Below are 18,730 nucleotides of genomic sequence, written 5' to 3'. Positions count from 1 at the left end.
CTCTTAGAAGCTGTGAGACTCAGGATGCCTTGCCTAGATGTGTCTGTTCTGAAGTATTCAGACCTATCCTATCCTGTTGTTCTGGTTAATTTGCTAGTGGATAATCGATTTAATGGGAAAGTTTCCTGTTCGTAGTCAACTTTACAGTACTGCCTGCCTGGATACGTAGTATGCCAAGATCCGGGCTCCCAGGATCATATTTCTGATCTTCCACCTAGTCCCAGCACATATCTGATGGCCTGGTTTGCGATGTGTTCCAGCCAACAATTAGACCTAAGCAAGTCAATACTGAGGAGGTGTCCCAGGGTACAGCTTATCAGGTGCAGATTATCGTCTCAACTATACCGGGTTCTGGGACATGCATGCTCTTCAGAGGCAGTTAGAGCCAGTCTCTCTGTATGAGGAGCAAGCAAAAGCTAGGAGAAGAAATTTGGTTTAGTGGCTTTTTGTTTATTTTTCCTCACTAGCTGGGAATTAGGAGCCATTAATTTAACACAGTGTTTTACATGAGACTTCCTGTGTGGTCTGCAACAAATCAACAAATCGTTAGTTTAATGTCCTGTTGTCTGTGAAGAAATCATGTCTCCCTGCTGTTCGTGCCCTTGAAAATCAGCCTTAAGTTCTTTGGGCCTCTGTAGTCATTTGCATATTGTTTCAATTTACGAGCACAGGAAAAGTCTCAGAAATCCTCTCTGCTTAAGAACAGGAAGCATTTCAGCACTCATAAAAGACAGTGAATGCTGAGCAAAGGTAATTTGAAAATTATTGCTGTGATTATCGAACTGCAGTACCAGTAAATAATGTGGTATCATAAATGTAGTAAATAATTTGCATTCAATTTCCACATTTTATTACAGTGCCTGTCTGGAATTTGAAGTGCTGCATCCTAGCTGTTTCTGTAGCTCAGCTCTGGGGGAAGACCAAGGTTTACTGTTTGTGTTTCACTCCCAAAAGCAAAAATCAAAGAGGGCAATCTCATCAACTTCCTACCACTGAGGGTAGAGAGGGCTCCCCTTCCAATGGCTTCAGTGCCAAATTCAAATCCTCCTTGAACCATAGAACCAAATCCCTTGAGCTTTAGCCCTGTTTTTATCCCTGATAACCCTCCTAAGTCTTCAGAGAAAATACTTCGACTGAAAGGCAAGAGTTCCGTATGGCTAGCAGGACCTTGCCATCCCAAATGCATCCTGCCAGGTGACTCACCCATGGAGTTAGGCCAATGGAACCATTAACTATTAATATATCTCCCTGCTTACCTGAATGGCAAGTGCTCGTGGGACACACATGTGGGACTTGCCTTTCATATGGAGAAGTGCAGCAACGTCTGTGGCATGCTAATGTGGACCCACACTTGCATTATCTGGAAATGTTCATCAGGGACTGTAGATTAATGGTTCTCTATCTCACTTGTCATATGGCTGACAGCTTGGCAAAGCCCCAGGCCTCCAGCTGTCCCACACAATGATGCAGCTGATGGCAGCGTGTAGCTCACTCTTCTCTTGTCCCTGGCCAGGCTGCTTGGAGGCTGACCCAATCTATGTCACCACATGCCGTCAATTTACCACTTGGCTTGCCTAAAATGCTGTCACAGCTGCTTGTGGCTGACATCTTCCAGTTACCCATGTGAAACTGTCTCTGAGGACCCACCGCTGAGCTCCACGTCTGCCTGCAGGCAGTTTCATGGGAATGAGCAGATAAGATTGTTCTCCTCCCACTGTGCCTATCACGATTGTTCCTCGAAGACTGGGGCTGCATGGCTGAGTTTATAAGAATGTGAATGTAAAAGATGGCTCTGCAGGCCACCCCTGCATGCTTCCTCAGTATCAGCCCAGAGGGTGAGTGATACCCTGGAGAGGTGGAATTGGGTTGGCACGTGTTGTTCAGCTGTGTTGTTCAGCATTTTCTCCTAAACATGACAGTCACCCTCTTCTTTAATACCTAATACTGTTTCTGTCCCAGGTGGATCAGGATTTGTCCCTCCTCATCATTATCAGTGTATCTAATGTCCTGTCACTTGGTTTCTCTCTGTCTTTCCTGCAGCTGACGAGAATGCCCTTGTAGGGCAGCTGCAGGACAAGAGCCAGACTCATCCCCACAACTTCCTTCTCCTGGCTTCTGCTCATGCAGTGCTTTGTCAGAGTGATCTCTTCAAAGTGAATGTGCCATCAGCTGTTGTCAGGATTGGCCCATGTTATCTCCCACGTATGGCCAAACCGGGTTTGGTAGTAGCAGCTGGTACATTGCACACACTCTCAAAAACATAATTACAGGTCAAATCTTTAGCATCCTTTAGCCTGAGCATGATAATGAATATTCCCCATTGAGGGCACACTAACAGATGCTGCTTCTCATTAGTTCCTGGCCTGCTATCTTAAAAGATTATTGATATTTTTATAGACTCAGTAATGTCCTCTGAGTACAATTCATTGTGTCTGTAGGTGGTTACTCTAAAAGGACCCAGCAATGTTTTAGTGGATTACTGGGTATATCACGAGAAAACGAGCATCTGTTGACTGACAGGCAGTCGGTATGGCAGATCTGCATAGTGATGGTTTGTTTAGGTGGAGCTGTAGTAGACAGTAACTGGCTGCCGTAATCCACAGGTATAAGTCACTTAGCCTTGATTTAGCCTTTTGGAAATTCAAAGCAGGGGGATCACATCCACACCATAGCTACTCAACGATGTGCTTTAGAGCTGGTTTTAGGACCAGAACTTGGTTATAGATACACTTAAAGCAGTTAAGGGGGCTGTGCTTGTAAATTGGTAATAGCAACATGTTACCATACAGTCAGTAATACCCAACTGTAAAAGCTGAGTGCAATAGCAGTGGCCGTGGAATGATGTTATCACAGCCCCACCAGGCCAGGGGCAATACAGGTGCTGGGAGTGGTGGGTGAGTGGCTTTCTTCCTTTTCACCACGGTGTCTCAGCACCTTTGCATTCAGCTGACCAGCTTCTCCAGTGAACCAGCAGATGGTATTGCGGATGCAGCAGTGTACATCAAGGGTGACACCCTTCTCTTGGCTGTGTCCCTCATATGGAACACGGTGAGCCCCTGCGGCTTCCTTGGCGTGTTTCAGTTTTGCAAGTTCAGTTTAGGTACAAACCTAGTCTGGGTTGAATTAGGCTTTTCAAAATGATCTAGATTTGCCTAAATCCCTCTGACCCTCTGTGCTTGCTTTTCGTCCTCATACTCAAAGACTCTTTTTAAGATCCTACCCTGAGCTACTATGTTCAGCTTTTCCAACACTTTATGCTTTCCTTGTGCTTTTCCTTGTATTACCTAAACATTCACATTTTGCCTTTTTATGTGCTATTTTTTTGCCTTTCTTTACTTGTTTTTTGGGCAAGCTATGCAGGCAGGATGCTATTTCCAGCCTTCCTTAAGCCACCAGCAGCACTGAAGCAAACCTATCACATTGGGCAGCAAGATCTGTTTCCAGGTTCCTGCTAGGATCCGGCCCTACCTTTTGCAATACTTTGTGGCAACAGAAAGGTTTCATGCTGCCTGGGCAAGAATTTTATGCCTGAGAGATGAAGTTTGTTAGCTCTTTGTTCCAGCTGTAAAGGCAACTTCTTTTCAGCACCAGATGTAGGTGTGGCTCATGCTCTCGGTTTCCAGCCTCTACCCTGCACCCGCTCATAACTACAAAGGAACAAAACAAAAGGCTTTCTGTTCTCAGGTGATTTAAGAATAAGGTGAAGTACTATATTTCTTGCAGTCATATCACTTAAAGTGATTTTGCCCTCCAGGATAGCATTACCTCACACACACCAAGAGAATGTCTGTGCGCTTAAATGTCAGGCCTCATGAGACGAGAGTTGCTCTGCTGTAATTGCATATGTAGCTTTCCACCGTTTTCTCTCATTTGATCTTTTATTGGTTCTGGTATAGAGTGACCGATCGTCCTCACACAGATTTCCTCAACACAGTGGCTAGTTTTTATTTAACACAAGGGATGGATCTGTCATAGCAAGTAGGGCAGCCAGGTAAAACTGCTTTAAAAGCCTGCACTCATCTGCAAGGCAGCATGTTTGCAGAGCCATGTCTCCCACCTGGCGTATTCTTGTTTAACAAATATCTTAATCTTTATGGCTCTGCTTCACCTCCACCTTGTTTGTCTTGTCTCTCCCTGGTGCAAGTTCATAAGGGCAGCAACTGCCTTCCTGGTGGTACATCGGTGCCTTCATCTCACCCAGGGGCTCTTGACATGGCATAGCTGACAGCACGTTTCCTTCAGGCCACTGAGAGGGGATGGAAACACAGCTGACATCTGATTCTCCCGTTAATCCATTGGCCTCATGCTAATTACCTTCACAGAGTAGGCTGCACAGCCAAACTGCAGAAAAACAGCATGTACTAGTCCAGAGACCAGCTAATGAGAATAACCAGCCATCAACACATCAAATCAGATAATAAATGCTGGAGAGCACATCTAATGGCTCAGAGTCTCTGGTAATTTGTGGAGGTTGTTTTTTTTTTTTACTTCCCAGTAAAATAATAACCACTTCTGCACAGCTGAGCTTCATAGGAAGTGGCTTTTATTAGGATTATAGATCAAATCAAAATGTACATTGAGTTATAGTAGCTGGGATAAAAAATCTAGGCTTATCCAATAAAATTGTCTTCTGCCAAGGCCATGTTTCACTCTGCTGGTCAAGGACCTCAGGGCCAGCTGGGGAAAGTTTGGGGAGGGTAGAATCCAAGCACTTTTACCAACAGGCTCCAGTATACGGACTGTGTGAAAAGAGACTGGAAACATGCCAGTGAGATGTGCCAGCAAGGCCCTCTTATGTCCTGTTTTAGCCTGACCTAATTCACATAGGATTTTTGTCATTAGTCCTTACTGCAGCCAGCGTAGAAACAAAATAAATACATTTAGAAACATGGTACCTGGAGTTAAACTTTGGGACTAGCAATCAAAGGAGTTCTCTGGACTTCTGTCAGATATTTTGCTTGACAGTCTTAAATCTCTTCCTAATCAATTAATGTATCTATGTGACAGCTCTCAGTTCTTTTCGGTGTGGGAAATACCGGAAAATCAGCAGCCTGGAGAGTGTAAATGCAGAAAATGAGGAGTGTTGAACGCTTTTGAAACTGGGCAGAGTGGTGAGAAGGGAATCTGCATAGGCAATGCCATCATCAGCTGGGATTCAATGTTTCCCTTCCAGCTGAAGTTGCCATGCGATCTTTCATGACCAGCTCCCGTCACCAGTGCTCTTACTCAAGGGACCCTTCAGCTTGCAGCTGCATCCGAGGAAGGAGTACTTCAGAACACAGAGCTGCAGGACACTTGTCTCAGGTGTTGATTCTAGCTGATAGACGCTTGGAAGGGAAGAGAGCTGTCGGCTGCCTCATCTTGCTGCTTTGTGGAGCACAGAACCTTTTTTATTGTAAATCTCTCCTCAGCACAGCTGATTCTCTCCTGTACCACATTTTCCTCAGGTAAACCACTGGGACCCTGGCCATTCTTCTGCCTCAGGGCTTTTTTAGGACAGAGCTTCTTCCCTCTGGTACGATATCAGAGAGTAAGACACTGATAATTTTGCCATCTCCCTTGTGTGCAGTTACTATAAGGTAGAAGACCACGGACCTGGGGGTCACGGTGGACAACAGGATGACCATGAGCCAGCACTGTGCTGCCCTTGTGGCCAGGAAGGCCAATGGCATCCTGGGGTGTATTAGAAGAGGAGTGGTTAGTAGGTCGAGAGAGGTTCTCCTTTTCCTCTACTCTGCCCTGGTGAGACCACATCTGGAATACTGTGTCCAGTTCTGGGCCCCTCAGTTCAAGAAGGACAGGGAACTGCTGGAGAGAGTCCAGCGCAGGGCAACAAAGATGATGAAGGGAGTGGAGCACCTCCCTACTGAGGAAAGGCTGAGGGAGCTGGGGCTCTTTAGCTTGGAGAAGAGGAGACTGAGGGGTGACCTCATTAATGTTTACAGATATATAAAGGGTAAGTGTCACGAGGATGGAGCCAGGCTCTTCTCGGTGACAACCAATGATAGGACAAGGGGTAATGGGTACAAACTGAAACACAAAAGGTTCCACTTAAATTTGAGGAGAAACTCCTTCTCAGTGAGGGTGCCAGAGCACTGAAACAGGCTGCCCAGGGAGGTTGTGGAGTCTCCTTCTCTGGAGACATCCAGGACCTGCCTGGACACATTCCTGTGTAACCTCATCTAGGTGTTCCTGCTCCGGCAGGGGGTTTGGACTAGATGATCTTTTGAAGTCCCTTCCAATCCCTAACATTCTGTGATTCTGTGATTTCCCACCTGGGAGAAGGCCAGCATGACAGGATCTAAAACTGAACCATTTTCCATACAAAGCTGTCCTCTGAAGAATTATTCTTCTTTGCAAGGTACTCGTGTGGCTATACTGCTTTAATAATTCATTTGGACACCAGGGCGCTGATGAAGGCACCACTATGATGCACTGTCAAGCAAGAGGTTCTCTGAAATCTACAGCTCGCTGAGAGAGCGTAGATTTGCTGTAGAGGCACCTTAATTGTATTTCAGCTCACGTGCTTGTGCCAGGATGCCCTTTCCCTGCCAATTTTTGATGCCACTCAGAAGAAGCACATCCCTGCAGCTGGGTTTCCTCACCTATTTCATAGCATTATTAGCTTGGCTTAGTCAAGAAGTTGACAGCAGCTGCCTCATTGAGTTTCGCCGGATGGGCTGGCAGGGGCTTAAAATCCTGATGCTCATTGATTTTCATTGTGCAGAATGCATATTTTTGTCTTTGGCGAGCTTGATGCAAGGCTAATTGAATTGTTTGGGAGACTTTGTGTTACCTTCACTGTATTTGGATCTAGGCCCATAGGAATGTTTGTTGCTTTTTGCTCGAAAGAGACAGATGCATCTGGCTTTGTTCCCATCAATGGAGATAAAAGCTGAATTGGAAGAGAGTGATGGCTGAGAAGGCAAAGAAGGAGAATGTTTTCCCTCCCACCAGTGGACATATTTTGAAATACTGGTGCATTTATAAATCCTGCTTTGTTGCATGGAATAGGAGTGAGGATCCTTTCTGCAGGTAACCATTGAGAACTCTGTGGATGAAAAACCTGTTGACAAGAGTTTTAGTTATCACTGAAGTGAAAATATATCACGTATTGTATAAGAGGCATTTCTGCTTCTGCCAAGATCTGATCCCAAAATTAAAAATAACAGAACAAGAAAAATTACCGGAAGACAGTGTTCCATGAAATCTGAGACCTGCAATTAGTCCACATCAGGTCCTCAAGGAGCAGAGAATATCAGCAAACAAGAACATTTCTTTCTTTTTCTGTGGCTATGCCCTCTAACTTGTTTTTGAATTGCTTTGGGCCATTTCCAACCAGCCTAAATTCCACCTAAATGTCTGTGCCTGTAGTGCGTTTAGTGCCTCTGGAGAGCAATTCAGAGAGCCTGAGGGAAGTGCAGAGTGAGAGTGTCTTGAGTCAGACAGCAGGAAACACGAGATAAAGACAGTGCTTGGTGGTATTTAAGCCAGCTGAATATGCCTAATTTTCTCCTGTTTGTGTTTTGGTTTTGTTTTGTTTTGTGTGGTTGTTTGTTTGTTTGTTTGTCGTTGTTTTGTTTTGTTGGGGGTTTTTGTTTGTTTGTTTGTTTGTTTGTTTTTATAATGGTGTTATTAGCTGGTGTGTTTAAACATTTATTTCTGTCCTTTCTTTTTTTAGGAGATGGGCTGTGTAGGAGGAGAAGAGAATCACTTTGCTTCCAAGAAACATAAGGTACAAACTCAACTTCTATCCAGTGGTTACAGGATGTAGTTTCCTTCCAGAAGGAAGATCTCATGCCCAATGTCCATGAACCTTGTGGGTTCACACTGTATCTCGCAAGGAAGTGGGACTTCTCGTAAGTGACTACAATAACAGCAATTCAGAGACAATCATCCATCGGAGCTGCACATTTTAAGTGATAATCACTATTTGTACAGTAAATAGAATCTCAAATAAAACTAGTGCCAACGTGCAAAGTTCTAGTTCCCAGTCAGGAGGGAAGTGGATGGTGGTATGTCTGAGTAACCCTTTTTGGGCTGGATTTCTGCATCCTCCTTTGTGCAGTGCCAAGCTTTGTTGGTGTGCTGACACGCTGTGTGTTGCCTGGCTTTTCAGAAGGGTGATGCCATCGACCAGTGCAGGTGGGGCGTTCTGCCTGGTCTCCTGCCAACTCTTCTGAGGTAAAAATGATGGGAAGAAGAGATGTAAAACACATTGTTCTTAGGACCAATGCAAATCCTTTGTTGAAAATATTTCGTTTTAGACCATAAGAAAATTCTGGCTGAGTTACTGTGGTCCTGGAGACTGAAGGACCTTGACATTTTAGGAAAGCCCTTTTTCAGTCATCAGACAGCTACAACCACTTTCAGTTCTCCAGGGAATTAGAAACAAGGCACCCAGTGATGTCAGGCTCTGACATCTCTTCTCCCTGGGGTCTGCAGCTTTCCAGGACACTGCTGGGAACAGGGAAAGGAAAGCAGAGAAAAGTAAAATGATTTGTCCAGTGGGAACAAAGCCTGCCTTTTCCTAACCCCTGCTCACATGATACTCCTCCTCTTCAGATGTAATGCTACAAGCATACTGGCAGGTTAAAACTGTGGTCACAGGCTGTTAACCTCCAGATGGAGGTATTAAATAAAACCCGCAAGCATCCCTCCCCTTCCACAGAGGAAGCTATCAAAACACACATGCCCATAGCCAAGGGAGTAGATGCAGTTTCACAGTGAAAAGCATTTGGTTTCTGCCAAAGCTTTTTGGAGGATTTTATCCTGTTCACAGGATAGACCCAGCTTTGTAAAAGACACTGACTTTGCTGTCATTTTTCAAACTAAGCACCCCTTATTGCCCTCCAGGAATGTTTACAGTGGGGACTGGCAGCTTGCTTCCAACCCAGCTCTTTCTTCCTTAATTCCAGCCCCTGTGCCTTCACACCTCCAGCCAGGAGTCTGGGAAGGCATTAGAAGCTGAGGCTTATTTCTTTCTGTCTTTGCTACTTGCATGACCCTTTCCACTGCAGTATTTCAATGACTTCAATGTATTTATCTCCCAAATACCACACTAAAATAGGGAAGTACAGTTGTCTGGAATTTACAGATGAGTAACTGAGGCACGGAAAGCCTTAAGTCCTAGATCAGCAATGGCATTTAATGCATGTATCTGTTTGTGGAGCTAGTCCTAAGCGACCTTTGTAAAAGCATACAGTGAGCATGTGCAAGAAATGGGAACTTAGCCAACATCTTCCAGGAATTAAACCAACATCTACGCTAGTGCTTTCTCTCCATCCCTAACTCCATCTCAACAGGATCAATTATCAACCTCTGTCATCCTGCCCTGTGTCCTTGGGTCTTATTGATACCTTTAACCTTTTTTATTACAGTGTTTGGAAAGGATGGGTCAAGAATGAACTCCATTTCTACCCCAAAGAATTTACAAATTGCTGTGTTTTATCAACAGAAACAACACTGAATATGATTGCCGTACTTTGCCAAATGCAACAGCACTCTATATAGTATTTTTGACTTGTGGAAACTAGTGCCCAAATGCACAAGTAAATTAACCCTGGGGAAAAAAAAAAAGGCTTTTGAGGCTGGAGGAGATCACATCTCCCATTTTCTTTTTCTGGAGAAGGGATCTGAAATTTCCAAGCTTTTTGGGCTGTCACATTTTAATTTTTCAAGCCTGTAGATAGAATAACTGGTAGAAGTTTGTATCATATTCAAAGAGCAGGTTTTTCCTGGTTTTATGATTATAAACACACTGTGACCTTCAGACAGAGAGAATATTCCAACATATAATTATATGGCAATGAAAAAAAAGGAAAAGCTTTGCCGCTTCACAGATAATTTGCTGTTGCTTTTATGTTTCCTGGCCTTGTAAAGAGCTTTTGTGAGCTCTTTTCTTGACTAATGCTCCTACAGCAGCTCTCCCTTGAGTTTCTCATCTGTCAGCCAAAGCATTCTAGATAAGGTTTATTCCATTCACCTGGCTTTTCAAGCATCTGTTTGTTGCTGTGCGTGCAAACCTGTGAATGAAAGTGGCAACTACAACACATTTTGGATGCAGCCACACAAGCACCTTATTTTATTCTGTTTTCTATACGGACACATGGTCTATCTTGTGTATCCTCAGTAGCTTAAGGGGAGAATGGTACTTTCGGTGTATTTCTTTCAAATGAATACTTATCTACACAATAGCCTTTGACAGTCTTATAGAAAATTGGAATGCACCTACACAGAACCTTGCCTTAAAAATAACCCTCTCTCTTTTGAATGAGGTAAGAAAATATATGCATTCACTGATCAGACTATGACTGGTTTGTATGCACAGAAATGCAGTTAACTTGTTTGCTGTTCAGACATATTTCAGAACATGTCTATAAATTCTCATTCAGTCCTCACAGTCCAGTTTATCACAGGCTTTTTGCCTACTTACTTCTGGAGCACCCAGCTGTAGTGATTTGAGGTGAGGACACCAGTCAGTTCAAGGGCCTGATGACTGTTTGGAGCAATGGGCACCTGTCCAAGGGAGACCTAAATCCCTGCTCAGATTCCAAAGTGATGGGCACATGCAGGGGGAGATATGGGACTCTTCACCTTGTAAATGGTTCTGTAAGGTCTATCTGTATTTTTAAAAGCTATTTTTGGAAGAAAATTTGTGCTGTATGAGAGCCAACTTCACTAACTGTTCATTAGTCACATCATACTCCCTGACATTTCTGTAGGGCCTTGTAAATCAATAGAGCATCAAACAAGGCGGTTCTTCAGTGAGGAAGCTCATTTCCCTTTGACCTTCACCAATATTTCAACTACAGACCTCTGAAGAGCTTTTCTGGCTTAGAGATAAGATTACACAGGTGAGCACTATCTGAAAGGGAGGCAAAAAAGATAGCATTGTCTTAGTTATTAAAACATGAGACTAGCTTTGTTTCATCCTGTGCTCTCTGCTGACTCACTTTGATCTTGAACAAGGCCTCTTTATGTTTTTCTGACTGTAAGAAAGGGGGTAATAATATTTTCTGGTTCCTGGAAAATGTTGTGAACATAGCTCAACATTTCTAATACACTCATATGGAACATACAGTGGGTAGATGAAGTTCCTTTTCCACATAGGATAACTGGGAAGAATGATAACCCCAACGTCTGTAGGGTTGCAAGCTTCCATTCAGGATGTGGTACCCCACTCAGGACACTGCCTTTCTCCTCTCCCTGCCTCCCTGCCCCAGTTGCATATTTTCTTGAAAGACTCAATCAAAGCAAATCAGCAATTCCACAGTAAGAGCTAGGAAAGAAAAAACCTGCATTTTGCCCTCTTACATATATTTTGGTGATTTTGCTTAGGGGCAATGTCTAGTCATTTGGTGTAAAATCCCTTTTAGCATGAATTACATTCAGTCACGAACCTTTGAGAATAATGGTTTGCAAATGCTCAGTAGTGCTTAACAATTAAAAATGTCACTCTGTCACACTTGAGCCTCTGACGAGGCCATATCGGTAGTGCAGTGGAAACTGCAGTTCTGAGCAAACAGCAGCAACGTTTCAGATGCGAAAGGAGAACTGTGTTCTGATGCGATGATTTTGGAAAGCCCGTGGACATGTGCTCTCTGTGTTTTTATACAGGAGGAGGTAGTGCTCTACAAAGTTTTGGACCTGTTGGTGTACCTATGATTCCTGAGAAGGTTCTGGAGCAACCTATTATAAAAATTGGTTTGTAAGTACCTAGATGATTATAATCTGATAAAATAAATAACGAATAAGGATTGCTAAGAGTAGGTCATGCCAAGCCTGTTTAATTTCTGCCTTGGGCAGGCTACGTGGCCTAATGAGGAAAAAAGGGGGACACAACTAATGTGATAAAGTCTCAATGCCAGTGACATTTCTGCTGCTTCTCCTTGACACTCCTGTAAGGAAACTCATGAAATACAATGTTAATGTGATCGTGAGAAGAAGGGTGAGCGATGGTTGAAAATTTGCTCTCAAAGAACATTCATCACCTCTTTGCTGTCAAATTTCAATTGAAGTTTAGCAGTGCTCTGTTCTGGACCTGGCTCTGTTCAGCATTTTTCTGAACAGTTTGGAAGATCAACGAGAGACTGTGGTCATAATACTAGTGAATAGGAGTGGCATAGGTCAGGGTTGCAAGTACAGTGGACGCGAGCATCAGAATTGAACACGTGCTTGAAAAATTAGAGAAAATCTGAAATCAAACATCTGAAATTCAGCAAAGACAAATACAAAAGTCTTCCTCCTTAAGAAGAAGAAATTCAGCAGACAAACACAAAATTGGAAGTTATTAGCTAGGCAGCGTCACAGCAGAAGAAGATTTTTCTGACTGGACCCTGCAGTATGACTTAAGATAGTATTTTTGTATCCTACCTCTAAATGTGAAGAGAATGAAGCACTGGAGCAAATTGTCTGTGATGATCATGAAGTCTCCCCTGTTGGACATTTTTAAAGAACAAGCAAGATAAACATATTTTAAAGATTTCTGAGTATCATTCACTAGATAGTCTCTCTTTATCCCCCTGCAGTTGTGGTGTTCTATGATCCACATTACAGAGCTCAAGCTAGGTGTATGTCAATAATCAGATACTGCTGAGGAAGAGATGAGCTTTTTTCTGACAATAAGACTGTCTTTACGTGGGCAGCAGTAGCAATTGTTCCGTGTTCTGAAGCAGTAGTGAAGTCCCAGCTGGAGTCCTTTGTCTCGTCTCAGCTGGAAGCAGTAGGTGGACACAGTCAAGAGGAAAACAATAAGCGTGATAAGAGGTGTAGAAAATGTGACTCATAAAAAAAGGAAGGCAAAAACACTGGATTGAAAAGAGAAGACTGAGAAACCGCACAGCAGCTCAGAAGGGATTGACGCAGATGGGGCAACAACTGTGAATGTCCGTTTAGGGAAGGGAAAGAATCAGTTTCAACTTTACCTGAAAGATTTAGGCAGAACATCAGGTACGTCTTTGTATCTGAAAGCATGGCAAAGTTTTAGGACATATAACCAAGGGGAACTGATTTCTTAAAATGAGAAGATGAAAGTATCAGAGATGGTGTCCAGAAACTTTTAGCCTGCTCCAGTGTAGAATGCTGGACGAGGTGACCTCCTGAGACTCCTCCTAACCTGCCAGATCTGTGAATTTATCTTTAGCAAGCATTTATTTTGGCATGTAGACAAAGTATAGGGAAAGGAAGCCAAATGAATATATCTGGAAACATCACTGACTTCGATAATTAGCACGAGCCTTTTCTGATGAAAATAAAAAACCCTATGTTGCAACATGCCGCTGTCAGGATGATTTATAAACATAATTATTATTCCGTTGTTTTTGCAATTTATACAGTTCCAGACTCCTATTAAGGCCTGAATTTGCTTACAAGGGCCAGGCCACCATGTAACTTGTGGTATTTGTGTCCTGCTCTTGTTTATGCTTTGATAAGTGTAGTGAATTTTGGAGGACATATTTTGTGAATCTCTGCATGGGTCACAATATGCTGTTCTTTCAGAAAAAAAACATGAATCACAAAGGCATTACTTTTGGTCTGCCAGTGTCATTAAGAGTCTATTGGAAGCTCATTCCATTGGCATAGTTAAATACATTTCTGGTAATTCTCATCCTGCAGATTTATTTCCAATTTGCTAAAATCAGCTGGTAAGGGCTGGGACTGCTGCCAGAACACGCCTTGACATCAAAAGTCTTCAGATCCTCCATAAGCATCTGCTTAATTGAAGTGGCAGAAAAAGTGTCTGCTGCTTCACCTCTGTTCAGTGGTAAAAAGAAACTGTCTTTGCATTTGATATATTGGAAAAAGCTGAAATGTTTGACTGCTAGGTGGAAGATCATCCACTGAATGTGAACCCAATAGTGACACTGTTTCATGTGTTTCTGCATAGAAATCCGAGTGCAGTAGACACATGCTGTGCTCTTTCAAAAGCCAAAGAAATTGCCTTCTTTTCTAGTTATCTGTATTACTGTTTAGTGCCTGAGAGGCAAACCTGTTAGTGACTTTTCATTTAACCATAATACCTGCAAAGATCATTTCTCTGGAGGAAAACCCATCTCATGCTGTATTACTGGATATGTTGGCAGGCAGAAATAGTGAGCCTCACATTCCCTTTCCTTAGCAGAGAATTTGTCAAGAAAACAACCCTTACTAGCTATGCAGTTGCATTGATGTTAAACGAGACATAATGACTCTGGGATATGTAGTATGGGTACTGTTAACTGTGGAGTTAAATGCCAAAAAGATGAAAAATATATTAATAAATGCTTTAGCCAGAATATCCACCTTTTGTAAGATAAAGAAGGGATCTTAGAACTAAAAATTCCTCCATTAATTTGCCTTACAGCCACACATTTCAAAGCAGGCATCTGAGTCCTGCTGAACAGGGCTGCATGGAGCAGAGATGGGACACGGCAGGAGAGCTGCTGGGACAGGGGGAAAGGCAACAGCGGTGGTGGGTGACTCGAAGAAGCCTTGCGGGTTGAGGACATGGGTATAAACATGCTTATCCACATCGTGCCCCCCCAGCAAGGCTGTCCCAAGCCCTCCTGGCCCAGCAAAGTGGAAGAGCTGCCTCAGCCAGCTGAACAGCTCCAGCCTAGCAGGAGCAGTGCCGTGTGCTGCTGCTTCTGGCTCTCTCTGGGCACACACAATGGATTTCCCACCCCAGGGGAAGAGCTGAAGCTGGTGAGGAGCACTGTGGATGGGTGGGAGGGAAGCATGGGGGAACTTTTGCCCTTTAGGAACAAAAATGTAGACCTCCAGACCCACCCTGGGCTTGCCCTGCATGAACAGGCATGGTACAGGGTGTATTTGAAGTGTTACTTTATGTATGGTTTTATCTGAGAGCCTGAGATCATGACATTACATTTGTCTATCAGTCAGACTTAAACATGTAGGGGATTAAGGCTTTGATTTGATTCAGGAAAACATTTCAACAAGAAGTCACGTCTTCAGCAGAAAAACACTTCAAGGGCTATGCTGAATCTGTAATAAAAAACCTTTTCTTTGATACTGTAAAGTCTCTGTCAAGAAAGGCAGATTTCTAAATGTCTTTAACGGCACTAGCTTAGGCAGTTATAACAACAGAATTAAAAAATGCTATTGGAAGGGAAATTAAAAGTATATGGCACTTACCAGAAACACTTTAGATACACTTAAATGCAGAAAGTTGTGTCATGCTCCTTAATCAGTCATTACAAATCTGAAATTCCTATCAAACACTGATGGATGTTTTGTCCTAGTGCAGACTGTAGAACTATTTACTCTAGGCGCTTCTAACAAATAGCTTTAACAGGGGTTGTTTTTTTCCCTTTTCACTTTTTTTCCTAAGCTGCTTCTGTAATTATGAAACTTTGAGTCTTCTTATCTTTATAATCATATCTTGTTAGACCCAACTGTATATAACTGAAGAATGAGCTCTTCCTTTCCTTTGATAGAGGAAGGCATAAACCAAACGGACTGGCTGGTACATAAAACCAGAAAAATTAAAATATATGTCTTTGAGTACAGTTATGCATTGGAACAGACTAATACGGGACACAGCAAATTATCTTCCAGAAGTTTTTAAATGAAGACTAGATCCTTTTCTGAAAATTGACTTTACCAAAAAATGCCTTGTTGACGGAAACTGGGTGATGTCTAGTTGCCTCAGTTATGAAGAAGGTCAGATAAGATTATATTAATGGCCTTTTCCAGCTTTAGAATTGCTGAATGTTTTATTGAATGAGCAAGAGAGTGAATTTTAAGTACTCAATTGTTTTAAATGGAAAATTCCTTGCATAACGTAGCACTGTATTTTCTCCTGCAGTACCTGATGAAATTGTTCCTTCCTGAAGATAAATAGGGAAGCATGTCACTTTGCCACAGGCTCTTTAGAATAACAGACCACCCAAAGGCGTCTTTTTTCTTTTTATGTGTAACACAAAAATGATGAGCACTTCCTAAGGTATTTTTAGAAAAATCACATTTTTGTAAAGTATGTATCATTTTCTGACAGCAGGATTTAAGGATAGCGATTACTCTATATGTATGTGTGTCCTGACATTTTGAAAGTTTACCTGTTGCTACAGAAGAGATAAGTAGCACAATATTAATTTTGTATTTCAGTGAAGAAGCGAACATTTAAAAGCCTATGGCAGATGTATGACACAGTCACAGATGTAGCTATAAAACAATTGAAAGGGTCATTTAATAGTTCTAACTACACCTTTGAAGCAACCTAAGTAGGTATTTCACACTAGGCCTGCCGTTTTGGGGGCGAGCAAACTCTGAGAGGTGTATTGAGGCGTTACGCCACTCGAAGTGTGAAGTGCTTGAAGGGCCTTGGTGGCTGCTCAAGTCACTGGGGGATGAATGTGCCACATTTTCACACTCCCCACCATCAGTGTCCCTGGGGCTACGCTCTGACCAGAATTATAAAAATACCTTTCCCTTTATCCTCTCTTTCTGGTAGGAATAACTGCTGCACAGGGGCCTTGGAGCGGTTCCCTGAATAATCTACAAAGTAAAAAGAAAAAAAAAGAGGTGATACCATGTAGACCAGCTATTGCAAAATAGAGGCGCTTAAAAGTACCACAGGCAGCCGTGGCCTCCAGCCCTTCCTCACGAGGGCCTGAGACGTCGCCCTCCAGCCTGAGGTTCTCTCTGCAACGCTGCGTCCACATTGCAGGAGGCAGGGGCAGAAGGGACTTACCCCTGGCTTGTGGGTCAAATGCTGCCCATAGATCTCTTGCCAGGTGCCTGTACATGCCAGTGATTACACCGGTACCCACCTTGCAGGAAATTTGTATTGTAGCGCAACCCTTCATCGGAGTACTCACATTTATTAGACCAGGCAGTATAAAGGGGGTGAGGCATTTGCAAGGAGACCGGCTTGCCAAAAAGAGAGAGAGAATTCGCTTACCAAAATAAAGCTTCATTGCACAAAGAAGTTGTAGGTCTGCTTGGATGTGACATGAGTTTAAAGATGGGAAATTCCCTGAGTTTTTGCTTCTGATGCAAAGTGCCTTTGCAGGTAACTCCTCTGGCAGGCTGGTTCTTAGCTGCTCCTGCAGACCCTCAGGCAAGTTTTCTGGTCTTGATGTTTAAAAAAAAATCTTTAGTTTGGATAATTTTTTGTGATTTGTTCTTCAAATTCCTCCTTTTTGGCCACCCTTATTGCATTTTTACATTTAATCTGCCAGAGTTTATGGTCCTTTCTATTTATTCCCTTTGGACACTCCTTTGGTTTTTTGAACTTCTTTCTAATGCCTTTCCTTGCTCTGCTGACTGACCAATCTGGCTACCTTTTGGCCTTTCTGCAAGCCTTTCTGAAAAGGTGATATGTACTATCGCTGCATTACTGATATGGCATCCCTCAGGAACCTCCATCTGGCTTGTAGGAACTTAATTCTCATAGCTGCCCCTTTTAAATTCCTTTTAAAATGCTTCCTCATTTTTATACAGTTCCTCTTTCTGAGGCTGAGCATATCTGTAGTGGGTATTTGGTCTCTATGAATACTGTGCACTGCTCAGATCCAAGTCAAAGGCTGCATCCTCTTTTGCAAGCTCCTCCATGAAAGGGAAGTATCTAAAAATTATTACATCCCACTATGATCTCAACACAAGGTACAAGGGGACGGCTGAAGGCTCTGCCAAATTTCTAGCCCTTCCAAGCCCTGTGATCTCCCTCAGCGTGGCAGAGCGGTGCCGTCGCAGGACAGGGGTGGTTGGCAACACATCCAACTGCACTCTTGGGCCTGGGATTTCCTTCCATGTGGATGTTCTGCTGCTCGGCGTGGTGGTTGGTTTGTTGGGGTGGTTTGAGCCAAAAAAATGAGGCTGTACTCTCGGCAGCCTGTGCTGTGTGGGTCAGGTGAGGGAGCAGAGGCAAGCAACATGTTGTCATTGCTGATGCACCTCTAGCGATGTGCACATTTTCCAGGATCAACACTCCTGTGTGCTGAAACTCCAACCTGCACAATAAACCACACAGCAGAACATCTGGGGAAAAAAGAGAATTGGAGTGGTCCTCTACCGAAGCAGCATTTTCTATGGCGCTTGTTAAAAAGGGGAACTCAGGTCAAAGACTGGAGCTGAGGCTTTTATTCTGATACAGGGATCTAGCTAGCCGACATTTAGTAAATGATACTGAGCCAATGCCTCAGAAATTGTAGGCAAGATGACTAAGTCGTCTGTTTGTCCCCGCACGTGTGAGGTCACCGTTTGCGCACTGTAAACAAGGAAGTGGTAGAAAAACAGGAGCTCGTCTTGTAATCACAGTTTTTGGACTGGAAAAGCTTCTCTGAGGGGACAAATTGGTTAAGTGGCTGATATTTTCTGGAAAATCGGGCACAAACGCTTCTTACAGGTGCAACCACAATCCAGAGGGCAGCAGGAATAGCACAGGTGAAGGAAAGTCAGTTCAGACTGTTATCAGCCAGTGAAGGCAAAATGAAATAAATGACCTTTGTAATATTTTTACAGTTTCCCTGAAGCACGGGAGCAGATTACAGAGTGATGGGAAGGATCCAATTACTATCAGAAAGAGTGACTGTGCTTTTATCTCTTTCACAAATGTGGCCAACTAATGGCGCACCCAAACCCACTTCTACTTCTCCCTCCTTTACCTAATGATAGAAGGAAATCTTAAGGTGCAGCCTTACCTGCAGACATATATGAAAATACCATCATGTCTGATCTCAATCATCTTTCTAAAATTTCAGACCCCAAGGAATCAATACAAAAAGCC

At 43.2% G+C, this 18,730-nt stretch overlaps 1 long non-coding RNA gene across 1 annotated transcript in view; it reads left to right on the top strand.

Annotated features, from left to right (window-relative positions):
• Window positions 1-17,242, top strand: part of LOC110362275 (uncharacterized) — a 47,280-nt gene extending 30,038 nt beyond the window's left edge. The window contains exons 3-4 of the long non-coding RNA XR_002419499.2: window positions 7,682-7,735; window positions 11,620-17,242. This is a non-coding gene — a long non-coding RNA (uncharacterized LOC110362275). The remainder of the gene's footprint in view (window positions 1-7,681; window positions 7,736-11,619) is intronic.
• Window positions 17,243-18,730: the final 1,488 nt, after the last annotated feature.

The sequence above is a fragment of the Columba livia genome, chromosome 1 (assembly GCF_036013475.1).
Source record: "Columba livia isolate bColLiv1 breed racing homer chromosome 1, bColLiv1.pat.W.v2, whole genome shotgun sequence".
NCBI lineage: Eukaryota > Metazoa > Chordata > Aves > Columbiformes > Columbidae > Columba > Columba livia.
This window is presented reverse-complemented; position numbering and strand designations above follow the sequence as displayed.